The following is a 13,390-nucleotide window of genomic DNA, read 5'->3' as shown; positions in this document are numbered from 1 at the left end:
TCAGAGGGTCTTAAAATACATTTGTTTCAGAATTACAATTGGTTGAAAATATGAGTCAAATACCACTCACCATTTCTACAGACATTGAAGTTACATGTCAGCCTGATGTCAGCCTGATATCTTATTTTGTTGCAGAGATATGCCTTTCCAATTATGGGAAGACACAAAATTGCAGCGAATGCCAGTATATTATGTGCACCACTTTTTAAAATATATTCTCTCCTTTCTCAATGAAACCACATTTCCACTGAAAATGTACACACTGAAGGTCGTATCATGTGTACGAGTCTAATAGGTTTAGGTTTTTAAGGCAATTGGGAAAAATGTATTAAGACCAATCTGAGACCATGGTGTTGAATCCAATCTTTTGGTTATTTTGGTTTAGATTATCGCATGAAAAGAACCAGTTACTTGCAGTCTCTAGTTGTGAAACTTGTGTACAACATGTGACTCTCACCATTTAGTTAATGCATAACAATGAGTTTTCGTAGAGAATTCTCTACATAAAGATGTCATCTAGACTTGCTCTCCATGGTAACAAGGAAGGAAATAACTGACCCAGCTGGAGGCAACTGGTGACCACTGACCCAAATCACCCCCAATTCAAAATGCATCAAATAAATTATACCAATATTAACCAAGGGGCTACTGCAGTTGGATATCATCACAGAGGGAATTCATCTCTCCCAGGCAATTTACATTCCTATTTGCTAATGTTAACACTTCCTCAAAGCTGCTAAGCCCCAGCAACTGATTATTAACAACATGACATCTGTGGGTGGTTTGAATGTCATCTAAGGAGACAAACCAACAGGCATTGCAACATAAACTACGACAATGAAAATCATAGGACTATGGAAGATCGCAAAATATTACAGTTTGAACTACACATATGCATGCGGATGGCTAATAAAACACCCTTAGACTATTATATATTGGCTTACTGTATACTTTAGCAAAGAATTGGACACTCACTTTTCTCTCTTGACATTTGTGAATTGTATACCGGTAGTCTAACATTTAGTAATCATTCAGGGTCTTTCAAATGAATCAAGACCCCCCCCCCCCCACAAACATCTTGAAATCTTCATTAACACTATGAGCTGTGTGACTACTTTAGTCGTTTTTTCATTTATTGTTTAATCGTTTAGTCGTTTATATAATAATAATAATGTGACTGTTTTAGTCGTAAGAGGAACTGTTGTCCAACATCATTCAAGATACAAGCATTATTCAAAAGACAGTGAAACACCTACAGGTAAATTTAACAAAATATGCAATGATGCTACTGACATTCCTGAACTGTTTAGTCCTTTTAATTTATTTATTTTAGGCCTACAGTATTTCTTAACCTGTTGCCTATATCATAAGCCATCTGAAATGTGAGGACAAATTAGGTAGGTACTTCAGCTAGGTACATTTGTAATTTACATCATCATTTATAATTGATCTTTCAAGTAAGGTAGAGCTTCAACATCTAAATATTCTGTTACTGAACAGAAATGTGGTATCTTTAGTAATAACAACTACAGTACAATCAGATCATTTTACATTTCCAGTGTCGTATTCAATACGAAAATTGCCAAGTTAAACCATTGATTGATTTGGTTATAATTTCACGTTCAGAACGGAAAAAGTCCTTTCTCTCCTGACTGTGCAAGCAACTGTGTATTCTTTCCATATAATGTCGCTGGATATGTGTTTATTTGGGATGTGAAAGACACATCCATGTGGCAGCTGTTTAAATACTCTTTCACCAACCATTCATCAGCCATAGCAACTCAAAATAGCAAATTCATATGATTCTCCGCGGTATGAAAATGTCATAATAAATGTGTTGTTGGTGTGAATGTACAAGTTGGCAACTGCATTTTATTTACATAAAGAATTTCACCCACAGTGCCATGCTTCATTATAATTGACATGCTGCCATGGTATTCCTTGACACTGAATTTTTATACTGTCTTCATTTCCAGCCAAATATTAGTGTTGGTCGTCACATGGACACACTTGAGTTGCAGAAGAAAACGGAGTGCTTCATTTGACAGTACTTTCAGCCAGCCACCTTGGCCTGAAGCATCCCTGGCGGCACGGGGAGTCTCAGCCTACTTGTGACTGGATGAGTAGAGAGGGAAATTATGCAGGCGTCTTCCTGCACATTATATTAATGATAGATTCTACTTCATTTGATACTTCAACCATTTTTAACACCAAAACAACAAATACTATTCATCATAATTCCAGTAAGAGACATGCCCCTGTGCCTGGTGGTCTTTGCTCAAAAATAAAAGAGTCATATTGTTGTCAATTTATTTCAGTTAATCTTCCACAATGAACCAATTATTGAGCCTTGCTTTCACTGCCCCCTAGTGGTGATACTGAAAATAGGGTGTAAAAGTGTTTGACACCTCTGCTTTTCAGAGTCAAAAGACTGAATCTTGTTTTGCGCTCTGAGATTTAACTGTTTGACATGTGATCAAGATAAAGCTCAATTCTCCCATACTTCCTGGTAAGCTGAGCTTCACAGCCCTTGGTCTATGGATGTACCCTTGGGTTGGCAAGCTGCGTTTATCCACATAGCTTCTTACACACGTCAATTGCACTCATGATTAAGATAAAGGGGTTCGGTTTGAGCAGCTCACAATACTCCAGGCTCCATTGCCAGATGGGGTTTGTAATATTTACAGTATGTTCAGTTAGTTTAGGTGACATAGTAGGCAGGAAAGCATTGACTCACATGGCTGATGTCACTACCTGCTGTGGCTAAGGTAAAAGCACACCTGTCCTGGCATTCATGGCTCACAATTAGTTTAGTTTGTCTCTTTTGGGTTAATCCAGTCAGGGGCTTTGGGGAATCATTGAAACATGCTCACCATCACAGCCTCAAAGAAAACCTGAACTAACTGTGCAACCCAAAACTTGAGCTGGTCTTTGCTCATGTAGATAGAGTGAGTCACCGGGCAATGAGGGCCACGTAAATGTCCTTTCACTTAGCTCTCCAAATCTGACACGCACGCACACACCCTCATACGTCAGGCCTAATTCCAAGCCGCTACGCTGGTATAGTGTGTAGGACTAGGTTTCTCGGTCAGATGACAACTGAAAAAGACTGGGAGCGTAGTTAACATGTAGTTAACATATATATTCAATTTAATAATCTAAATCCATCCAGTTGCTATAGCTATAGGCTGGAACATATGATATAATATTGTCTTACACACTAAATGGTTTTACACACAGATTGACAGGCCAGAACTAAAGTTACATTAGTTTAAATATAAGCTACGTAGTCTAGATTTAAACATGTCTGGATATTTTATATTTCAGGCCTAAACAAATTCTCCAGAATAGACACATTTATGATATGGGCTTTACTGATCTTGAAAAAAAATAAATGGTAGCTTGTCATAGAAGCTAAGTATGCAAGACATTTCTGACAGCCTTAACCCTGTTATGGGTCTACCCTGAATAATATTATAACAGTCTGTTTGAAGGGATGTGACCTGGGCATTTTAAAACATGTCTGACAAGCTACAATTATAAATCCTGTCTGACAAGCTACAATTAAGAATCCTGTTATTTGGTTATTAAGTAATGATGCAATAATAGCACTAATACATCTCTTTCCAGGTTTCAGAGCGGCTCATTTTTCTCCATATACAGTCAAATGGGCAGCCGTGGCCTACTGGTTAGCACTTCGGACCTGTAATCGGAGGGTTGCCGGTTTGAACCAAGACCAGTAGGCACGGCTGAAGTGCCCTTGAGCAAGGCACCTAACCCCTCACTGCTCCCCGAGTGCCGCTGTTGATGCAGGCAGCCGGGATTAGTGTGTGCTTCACCTCACTGTGTGTACACTGTGTGCTGTGTGTGTTTCACTAATTCACGGATTGGGATAAATGCAGAGACCAAATTTCCCTCACGGGATCAAAACAGTATATATACTTATACTTAAATAAACCATTTTTTCCCGCTATTCAGTGCAGCCTTTAAGAAAGTTGTCATCCTACAGTTCTACTCACTTGTTGCCTCAACCTAATAAAAGCCTGGACGTAATCCTTGATTGTACCATCTGGTTGCACAGCTACAGTAATTACTTAAAATTACTTAACTTTACTGTTAAAGTTAAGCGATTTTGTTTTACCCTCACTAAAATGGAGGTGATGGTGACAAGCTTTACAAGTTGCAAAAACTGGCTGGCTGCACTAGTAAACTTTTTTTTGACGAAAAAGCTGTTGGGCCCGTGACGTCAGACTTAACAATCAAATAACCCTGTCTTGTCCATTCAGGTTGAAGGCACTGTTATTGGTCGGTGTTAGTGCCCGCTGCATATCATACCAACCCTTTACTTCTTTGAATCAAGTATTTTTTGTGCCACACTGTGCATGCATTGCCATTTCAACTATGGCACAAGATGTCTAAATATTGGCTGAAATTCTTTCACCACTACAGTTTAGTGTGGTGACCTGTTTCTCATCCGGTCCATTCTTTCACACCAACACCCGTGAGGTTCTTTACAAATAAAATGTGTGCTGGCTAAACAAAAACTAATCGGAAATCTGTTGTTCATTTAACTCACTTTATTATTTGTTTGCCCTTGCTGTGGGAATTCTCTTAGTTCACACAGCTGTGGATGCCAAGTTACTATCAAGCATGAAACCACAAGTGTCTTTCAAGAAATGTTTTAAAGTTTAAGTTTTAAATGTTTTCCATAGCATCAATGTAATGGTATCAGCCTGCATTTAAAACATTGCCTGCTTTATTTCCACTAACTGAGTGGGGTCTACTTCACATTGACGTCACACTGATTCTTTCACGCCTGCAGCATTCGGAGCTCATGACAACAATCCTTCCTGTTTCAAGCCTCTGTTCCCCTCTGTTGGCATTAACCTCTTCTGTACACAGGCTCCGGCCGCCACGCACACTCGCCGGGCGACCAAAAGCTGACACATGTCAAATCAAAGGCCTAATAAACAGTTTGCACTGAACAATTTTCCCCAAAGGATAAAAATAAACAAATCTGCCGGCAACTGGGTGGCCCAGCAGCTCTGTGTGAGGCCTCGCAGCACAACTGTTTCCTCTGAGAGCGTTTCCCCACCCCCACTCCCGCCGTCTCGGTGGGTGGCATTTGCTTCTTTCCAAGCCCCACAGCCCCACCACCCTCTCAACCAAACTCCACTGCCACTGGGTCAGTTTTACAGAGGCAACACAACACAAGAGCGCCCTACGCCGACCTTGTTTCTTCCACTCCTCCTTCATCTCACTTTCCGTTCTCCAAGTGTAGCTCCAAAAAGGACCAAAACATTTCCGAAAAGCATTTGAGTTTTTTTGTTTTGTTTTTGTGAGACGGGTTTGCCAAAAAGCCATGCAGTGCTTTCAGTCTGACACAAGTCACTGGTGAATTCCCTTTTTTCAAAATAGGGCCAAACTAGACTTAATCCCTGAAAGCAATAGTGCCATAAGTATTGTAATATTGTAACACCATATAGCAAAATTTGTTTTAATCTAAAATGACCATAACGTGTATTGTTACATTTATCATGTAGGTTATCAAGATGTTATTTCCTCCAAACGGTCCCTGTCATTTCATTTTCATGATACTGTCATCAATGACAATCTATTCTTGTTGAAATTCATTTTCTTGCGGACACAATCAGCAAACAGAATTCCAATTGTTTGGAATTAATTTCAGAACTATTTTCTGAATGACAGAAACACTTACAGACAGAATCTATTGAATTGTATGCATCACATTAATCAACATCAAGAATACAATATTTGTGAGAGTCTTTAATTCTCTTTGGTCAGTCTGGACAGCTATAAGGCCTCTTCGGGGTATGGGTGCAGGAAAGAAAGTTCAACTTTCAGTAAGATAGCAAGTGATCATGCTTTCTAGTCATGGCCGTTGTTTCTGAAGATATCAGAAGAACCCTATGAGCATAATTCGCCATGTTGGCAATTAAAAACAATGATGTAAATGGGGCAAGACAACATAATGCTATCATTCTTATATTAGGCTATTTGGACAGGGGTAAAGCCATTTTCTCAAACATGCAATCCAAATGCAACACTGATTCATGACATGGGATCATGTCAAGTTTCACTCCTTTCACTCCTGATCCGATTTTACTGCGTCTATTTGCACCCAGGTAGTAGAAGCACTTGTGTGCATGTGCAAGTCTACCAATAACCGAAAGGCAGCATAAAGTGCACAATTAGTCTAAAGGAGATATGTTAAGGCCCTGTTTAGACGACAACGAAAACGATGCAACCGGTGATGTTTTTCTGCGTTTGACCCTGTCATTTAGACGCAAATGGAGGTTTTATCCCCCGCAAACAGAGTTTTGAAAAACTCAGGGCTGATCGTTTTTTGGGAAAACTCCGTTTGTTTGTTTGCGTCTAAAGAGGTACAAACAGAGATTTATATGACGAGGCGGAGATTTTTAGTGAGTTCAAAAGAGAAAGAGGAAGTGATTCGTCCAGTAGGGACTGGACTCGGACTAGACTCAGATTAAAAAAAAATTACTTGGACTTGACTTGGACTCAAACACTAGGGACTCGAGACTGGACTCGGACTTGAGGTTTAGTGACTCGACTACAACACTGTCCACTTTGACAGAAGTCAATGTCATAGAAACGAGGGTGTTAAATTTGCAGTAACAACCAATCATTGTCCACTACTTGTGGAGGAATAAGGGTTTTGTTTTGGGTAGAAAAATAATTGCTTTCCCTGCGCACCCACGCACAGGCACACACACACAGACCTTCCATGCAACGCGGCACCGAGCTCGGGCTATAAAAAGCTCACGTTACAAAGTCACAAACAGAGAACGCTACATTTGGTGGTGTTACAGGAAAGTATATTAACCAACGTCTTCGTAAAAAAACTTACCGATTGCCAACAGCCTCTGTAGCGTGCTGCACAAAATCCTTTGCAATAAGTTCCTGTCGTCATGCCATTTAAGTACAGATGAATAATAAAACACAACAAGTAGGCATATGCTAAGTTAGTCTTTTGTGTCTTCGTTTGCCATTACATTGTTACAATTATCATCATGCCATTGTCAACATGCAGTCACTAACAAGCAGTGAAGTTTGTCACAATATTGCAGTCAGAATTGCAATAGGCTACACGCAACACTTAACTTCTCACGTCAAAATGATTGTGAGAATGGGTGAGAATGGTGTAATAACGATCAGAACCATTTCTACATTTTTAAATTTATTTTTATTTTCAAGAGACTCAACGGTGAACTTGAACTTGAAACATGTTTAAAACGGCAAACATGAACATATAAACACCGTGTGAAATAGGCCAAGGGCCTACATTAAGCTAAAGAAAAACTGAGTGATCATATCGCCCCATACAATACAACACCAATAACACGTGTGTGCGCAGTGTAATAACAGACGCTGGCTGGCATTCGGGAGCTTTAAAAATAGTGTTTTTTTTTAACCGGCGGCAGAAAATTTTAACCGGTCAACGTTGATTCGGTCAACCACCGGTTAAACGGCTACCGGTTAACGTTTAAAGCTTTTTAAAAACAGTTTTCCCAACAATTCTAGAACAATTTAAAAGTTAGAGTACATAAGTGCATAAGTGTCAGTTCTAGTCAGATGATAAGCCTAAGTGTTAAAATTAGAAGGTTAGTTGTATGTAGTGCTAGGAGATATTCTCTCAAAAGCAGGGTCTTACAGAGTTTTTGGAAGATGGAGAGGGATGTCCCTGCTCTAGTAGGAACTGGTAGCGTGTGCTTTCAAATGGTAGGCCTATGTTTAGCAGCCAGAATTTCAAGATGTTCATGGGGAGAAACACCTGACCCACTCTAACATGATCCACAACCCCCGTCAGAAAACAATTGCAACGTCCCTGATTGTGCCCCCTCAGAATTTTGGCTTGCATGACGCCCCTGACCATGACTTGTGTCTTAGAAGTAGGGCTGCACAATTAATCGAATTTTAATCACGATCACGATTTTGGCTTCCCACGATCAAATTTGCGTGATCGAGCGATATTAAAAAATGCGTGCTCTACCCATTGAACCAACCTGGCAACCCATAGAACACTCCGCTACAAAACAATTTGCCTGCATGCAGCCTACCAATGACAACTGTTCCCTGCACTGCTCAGCCTGATGCAATGCTCAGTTTGGATGCACTGTGGACTAGTAGCATTATGTTAACTATTAGTAGGCTAGTTAGACTATGCAAAAAAACGACGATCAAAAATCAAATGTGTGGCACAGCTATGAAGGTATATTGGGTGCAAAAGTGGCGAGCACATTTAACTGCAGATTTTGCATGTGCACACTAAAGTCGTAAATGTGTAACAGTAAAGTTGAAGTTGTACATCTTTTTTTATATCTTGTTAACACAAAATAGGGGCTACGGGTTCACAAATCCTTTTTACAGGTACACAAATCCTATCCTGTGAGTCACAACTTTCAAGAGTCATGCACTTGACACTTTTGCTCCAAACGTTGCAGCGCAGTTGGTGCGAAACACATTTGCACATCCGTGTTTCATAATCTGAGAACATGCACAACATTCGTGCATTTGTAAACCCAAATGTGAACTAATGCATCCGAAGTTGTGCATCTGTGAAATAATTTCTCATTAATAAAATTCTACAGATCGCTTTGATTTTCTTGCACGACTACAAGTCAATTGATACAAGTGCTCGAATCTGCTTCTACGAGTGACGAGTGACTTTTGCTTCTGGCTAGGTGATATAATAGGAGCAAAAAGATTTGTATGTGTGCACGTCGAGCGAATCGATCGAGAAAACAAGGCGGCCGGATCTGGATCCAGGATCGCTCTCAGACTCAGCAAAGCAGGGCTCTCAACTCATACCGTGAAACACATCACATGAAACCACACATGCCTTTTTATCACGTTAAAGGAATTATCCGGAGTAAAATGCACTTTAGATCGATTTACGAATGATTGGGGGTACATACGTTGAGTTGACATCAAAATCATGTCATTCGGATGTGTTTTGAGAAAGTTCAATTGTACCGCTTTTAGTCAAAACTCGTAGCCTGGAAGTGAGCAGGGCATATCAATTTCGCCGCTACAAAACGCTATTTTTATAAATATAAATATATATTTTTTTAAATGGCAGCAAAGATGGCAACATTTCCGGAAAGGCTTGATGAAATTCATTCTGGACTCTCTATCCGACCACATAAAGACCTCGGGATACTTCGGTTTGGCTTTAGGGACCCTCTACTCATTACCACGTAAGTGCAATGTTGTTTGGAATTGTAGAAGAGGTATAAAAATAGCGTTTTGTAGTGGCGAAATAATACGCCCTTTGTAAATTGACCTGAAGTGCATTTTACTCGGGATAATTCCTTTAATGTTACAGAAAGTAGCAAAGGTTAGTTTCCAGCTTCCACCAATAATATTATTGTTAATTCTGACATTAACTTATGCAAATGTTATATGAAAGCAATTCAGCATACAATGAAGATCTACTTACCAGCAATTTTGACCACCAACGTTAGTTTCTAGCAAGATGTTGTCCCATCCAGAGCCGTTGAAAAAGTCTTCCTCATTAACGTTAGGTCTATCACTAGCTACTAATGCAGTCAGTCGACAAAATACTGGTTTTGCCCTCATACTCCCCGCCAATCCACTTAACCAGAGCAAACATTTTACATTTGGACTAGTAGTAGCTGTTATGCTTATGTAGTGAAAAAGCTGAAACATTTTAACCGTTATTCCAGCGACCAGAGTACGTTGGTAGTGATGTATTTTGAAGTTGAAGGTAGCCTTTTTGTAAACCCCACCCATCACTGCCTGTGTGCAAATAAGTTAATTGAATATATTCACCATATATGTTCATGTAAGATATCCACATATATGTTACATTGCTGGGTCCCACATATACTTGCATATATACATTCTTGTACTATATATGTATTAAATATATTGTAGCCATCTATTTAAATATAAGCTGGATGTAGCTGCATATATGTGAATATATTTTTCACTTTATTTTTCTGTATGGCTTTCAATACCACACTAATGGCTTGAAACAAGGTATCCAAAGCATGTTTTCCACAAAAAATGTTACAGAGTCCATGGTAGAACTTCAGACATTACCACAAAGTAATGAAATACGTGTGGCAGGGCATCTTTAATGTTATATTTTGAGAACCGGATGTTTGATGATGTTGACTTTTATGGTAAAAAAAAGTGATGTTAATTTTCTGTAACTCTTTCTGGGTTTAAAATCATAAAGACATTGTTCTTATTTTTTTTTTTTTTTTTTTTGGGGGGGGGGGTCCACCATAGACTGTACTGTAGGTCAGCCATAGACCTACACTTGGTTCACCAAAATACAGTACTTTGTAGCCTACAGATCATGGTGTAACAAAATATGGAGGAAGGTGAGACTTTCAAATATGTATTCCATTAATTAACACTCAGGTGTTGTAAACATCCTTCAAAGTGTTCAGGGGATATCGCACATATGACTGGAAAAATCTTTAATTCTGAATAGGGCGTCTACACTAAGCTGTCATGGCGCGAACTGACGTGAAAAACAGGAGTTTGTTTTATTTTATTTTTTTTCTGTGGGCCCAGGTAGCACCCGATGCGCAATGGACGCACTGTGTTATTCATAGGGAAGCGCTCGTGTCAAGGCAGCTTAGTTAGTCCCGACCTGAATGAGATTTTGAACGAGGTTGTGATAGTGGTGAATTTCATCAAGACCCGGCCCTTAAAAGCGTGTCTATTCTCCGCACTTTGCGAGGAGATGGGAGCTGACCAAAAGGCTGTACTGTTTCACAGCGAGGCAAGGTGGCTTTCCCGAGATAAAGTCATGGGGCAGCCGTGGCCTACTGGTTAGTGCTTCGGACTTGTAACCGCAGGGTTGCCGGTTCGAACCCCGACCAGTAGGCACGGCTGAAGTGCCCTTGAGCAAGGCACCTAACCCCTTACTGCTCCCCGAGCGCCGCTGTTGTTGCAGGCAGCTCACTGCGTCAGTGCTTCACCTCACTGTGTGTTCACTGTGTGCTGAGTGTGTTTCACTAATTCACGGATTGGGATAAATGCAGAGACCAAATTTCCCTCACGGGATCAAAAGAGTAAACTTATACTTAAGTGCTGTCGCGCGTGTTTGAGCTCCGAGTCGCCTCTTCTTGGAGGAAGAGCGCATGTTTGAATCTGCAAGCACGTTCACTAATGAACATTTCTTGACGAAGCTGGCCTATCTTAGCGATATATTTGGAAAGCTCAATGAGTTAAATCTCCAGTTACAAGGCAAAGGCAAAGACAAGCACCTACCTCACCTAGCAGATAAGATTACTGCATTCACCAAAAAACTTGAGGTATGGGACAGGCGCCTCGATCGCGAAAGTATTATGCCTTTGAGAATCTGAGTGAAATCGCTGAAACGCCTGATTCGGGAGCCACTCTTGTGATCCCATGTATTAAACAGTAGCCCTACATCACATCCCTGCAAAATTTATTTTAAAAATATTTCCAAACCAGCAGTGCTCAGTATGACTGGATTATGGATCCATTTAATGCAGCATGTTGGTATTTCATTGAATATATGGCCTATGCTTCCTAATATGTTGCTGAAAAACAGAAATATGTGTGTTTAATTTACAATGGCACATTATGTATTTATTTATTATTATATCTGCAGCACCAGCTGATTTTAACTTTGCGATGAGGGACAGGTGGGGCTCGAAAATGCCCCCTTGATCAATGTGGGGAATGAAAGAAAAAGTTTGAGAACCACTGGGCTATAGCCTACCAAATAAGTTTCCCTAAATAGCATGTCAACAATAAGGTGGTACAACCCTGCTACTTTATGAGTGGCTTGCGACCAAGACAGGGCTTTACTTGAGTATTTAAATTTTTTTAAACTTTTTACTTTTACTCCAGTACATTTCAAAGCCAAATATCTTACTTTTTTACTCCACTACATTTTGTGACAGCTGAAGCCTACAGCTGAAGTTCCTTTTGGAAAAAAGACATGTATATTTTCTATTAAGCGGGCTAGGCTTTAAATAATGGTGTTGCCTAACCTATGTTATTGTCATATACACTATTTACTGTACCTTGTTGACCCCTTTTCACAATATTGATGTTACCATAACTAGCCTCTTGACGCCATCAAATGATAGACAATGATAGACAATCTGACACTATCAAACACAAAAGGGAACATCTTGATTTGGTCCGAAAGTGTAAAGCATTCAACAACGAAAGATGTGGTTACTTTGAAGTATCTAAGATAAGTTATCACATTAGTTTGTTTTTAGTTATTTCTACATACAACAAGTATTAGCTGATTTTGTCCTTGATTTTGTCATTTCAAAAATAGTAAATGCAACTGTATTAGGCAATACATTTCAGGACTTTTACTTTTGATACTTACGTACATTTGAAGGCAAGTACTTTTGTACTTCCACTCAAGTGGAAATGTAAAAGGAGGTCTTTTACTTTTACTGGAGTAACATTTGACCATGTGTATCTCTACTTTCACTCAAGTAGGCTACAGGATTTGTGTACTTCGTCCACCACTGGTCAGATGTCGAAACAGAAACAAGTAGGCTACATTTGGATGGAGGCATTTGAATTTGGACAGGGACAATATAACCGAATAAATAAAGCAGGCTATGCTAGTTTGTATGTGGGGGAGCAATAGGCTAGTAGCTGCTGATAGCATGATTAGCATTTGAAAAATAAAGTTTGGATGGTGCCCAACAAAACTAGGTAACATTTGCACGTTATTAGATTGCATTAGCTTACCTTCAATTGCATACCTGTCTGGCGAATGCTGTGAGTATGATCAGCATTTTTTTTGTTTTTGGTCATGGTTGTTGTTCACATGAGCAGCACACCTTCAATTTATATTAATGCCGTCACGTGATAGGCCTACACTGTATTTTTGAGCTCACCTCTGAAATGACTAGGATGCTATCATAAACTAGCCTACAATCAAAAATGTATTCATGCCATAATTCACGCCCACTAGATGACTGCCTGGAAGAAGAGCGTGAGAAGGAATTATAGGAGGTAATGTCAATCACTGCATGTATTTTGCTAATTGTTCTATCCAACCTTGTCTCACATACTTGATAATTTTTCTTGTACAGAAATTACATTTGATCTGGGACTATTTAAAATTGTGAGATGGGCCGTTACCAGTATTTTCCATGAAAAGGTGATGCCCCATATCCAGTCACACTTTAATAACTATTTGTCATATTCAGTTATTTAGTGTATCAATAGCCTAAACACAGGTGTTATGAGGTCAGAATGTATGGTTGTTTCTGAAAAGCATAAATTCAGCTCAAAGTATTGATTTTCTAAAATAGACCTACATAATATGACAAGTAGCTACGATAACCTGCGGCCATAGCCTAGC

This window comes from Alosa pseudoharengus, unplaced genomic scaffold, assembly GCF_046254945.1.
Source record: "Alosa pseudoharengus isolate Yale_2024_CS ecotype anadromous, Long Island Sound unplaced genomic scaffold, YU_APseudo_1.1 YU_APseudo_1.1_scf_2, whole genome shotgun sequence".
In the NCBI taxonomy this organism is placed as follows: Eukaryota; Metazoa; Chordata; class Actinopteri; order Clupeiformes; family Clupeidae; genus Alosa; species Alosa pseudoharengus.
Note: the sequence above shows the minus strand (reverse complement) of the source record.